We start from the raw sequence: 2,254 nt of genomic DNA, 5'->3' as shown, positions 1-2,254 counted from the left end.
AATCATAAGTGAAGTTACTCACAGGTGACAGGTCTGGTAATTGTTTGGACCTCGTATACAGTGACTCCCCCGGTGTTATAACTAGTAAGGTTGGTTCTCCAGTCGGGAGACTCGGGACATCTGATCATGCCTTGATTTCATAAGTAGTGAAGACTGAGCAGCCTGTCCCTGATGTATCATACTCTTGTAAAATTTATATGAAATCTCAAGCAGACTGGAATGGGATTTTGCATGATCTTTTGTGCTTGAATTGGTCACAATTTTATAGTAGTGTTGATCCTGTTGTCCCTTAGAATGAGAATCTTGTCAACGTAATTGATAGGCGTATCCCTTCTCGTGTGCTAAGGTACCGAGTGAAGGACAAACCGTGGTTGTGATGATTGTAGACGTGCTTATTTGGAGAAGCAGGAGGCCTATCATCTTTGGAAGGGTAATAGATCAGATTTGACCTGGAATAACTATACTCGAGCTTTTGCTCACAGAGTTTATGCCTCATCTGAAAAGGAATACAATTTATCCATAAAAGAAAACCCTTTCTGGTACAACTCAGGAACATAAATGGTGGTCTACCCTTAAATCTGCACTCTTTGGTGTAGATGTAACAGTTCCTTCTTTACTTAAACCAGATGGCAAAGTCACTCACTGTCCAAAGGAAAAGGCAACCCTTTTAGCTGATGCTTTTGACAGTAAACAGAGTAATGAAAAACTTGAACTTCCTCAATCTTATTTTCCTGAGGCTAAACTAACTAGTTTAGCTTTTCGATCTCGTGAAATTAAAGCTCTGTTGATGAACCCTGATGCTTGTGAAGGTGGTGACCCAAATGGTATTTTTCCTTTTTTTTTTATAAAGATTTGCAGATTTCTTAGCTCCAAAGTTATCTGTTATTTTGCGCAAGTTAGCAAGAAGAGGAGCTTTTAGCACTTGTTGGAGAATTGGTAATCCTACTCCTTTATGTAAATGTTTTTGTGGTAGCTCAAGTCCAACTGATTACCGCCCAATTTCCATAACTCCCATATTATCTAAAGCTTTTGACTGTCTTTTGGCAAAACGTCTTAATAAGTTTGCTGAAGGTAATCATCTATTCCCTAGATTGCAGTTTGGTTTTTGTAAAGGCCTTGGAGCATGTGATGCCCTTCTTACAATCTCCAATGCTGTACAGAAATCCCTTGATTGGGGTCAGGAAATTCGTATGATTGGCCTTGATTTTAGTGCTGCCTTTGATCGTGTTAATCATGATGCCCTTGTTTTCAAACTCAAACAGTTGCGAGTGGGTGCGTTTCTTAGGATTATTATTGATTTTTTAAGTAATAGATCTCAGAGTTGTTGTTGTTGATGGGCACCATAGTGAGTATAGGAATGTGTTATCTGGTGTTTCACAGGGTAGTGTTCTTGGCCCATTACTTTTCATACACATAGCATGTGGTTTGGTCTAGAAAACAAGCTTGTTGCATATGCAGATGATGCTACTCTCTTTGGATCAATTCCATCCCCTGAATGTAGATCCGGGGTTGGTGAATCCCTTAATAGAGATTTAGCTAAAATTAGTGCATGGTGCAAATTATGGGGCATGAAGTTGAATCCTAATAAAACTCAAAGTATGATTGTAAGTCCCCGGTAGGTCAAGGACAGTGGCTCCTCAACATCCGGATCTCAGTATTGATAATGTTTCTTTAACTTTGTATGACTCTTTTATAATTTTAGGTGTGATTCTCGACAGCAAATTTACTTTTGAGAAACACATAGGTCTGTCTTCTTCAATTGCAAAAAAAAAAAAAAAATGGCTTATTGAGAATCTTTCGAGATTTTTGGTGATCAATCTATTCTGAAGTTTTTTTAATTCTTTCATTCTACCTTGTTTCGAGTATTTTTCTCCTGTCTGGTGTTCAGCTGCTGATTCTGATCTTAATTTGTTGGACAGAAACTTACGATCTGTCAAATTTCTTATTCCTGATCTATATATTAATCTTTGGCACCATCGTTCAATTAGTTCATTATACATGTTGCATAAGATTTTTCATGACTCTGACCATCCTTTACATTGAGGTCTTCCTGGACAATTCAATCCTGTTCGTAATACTAGGCAGGCAGTTGATTCTAATAGCCAGGCCTTCTCCATCATGAGGCTCAATACTACACAGTACTCTAGAAGTTTTATTCCAGTTGTGACCAAGTTGTGGAGTGATCTTCCTAATCAGGTAGTTGAATCAGTAGAATTTAAAAAGTTCAAAGTTGCAGCAAATTTTTATGTTTTTA

Source organism: Palaemon carinicauda, chromosome 10 (genome assembly GCF_036898095.1).
Source record: "Palaemon carinicauda isolate YSFRI2023 chromosome 10, ASM3689809v2, whole genome shotgun sequence".
Classification (NCBI taxonomy): Eukaryota; Metazoa; Arthropoda; class Malacostraca; order Decapoda; family Palaemonidae; genus Palaemon; species Palaemon carinicauda.
This window is presented reverse-complemented; position numbering follows the sequence as displayed.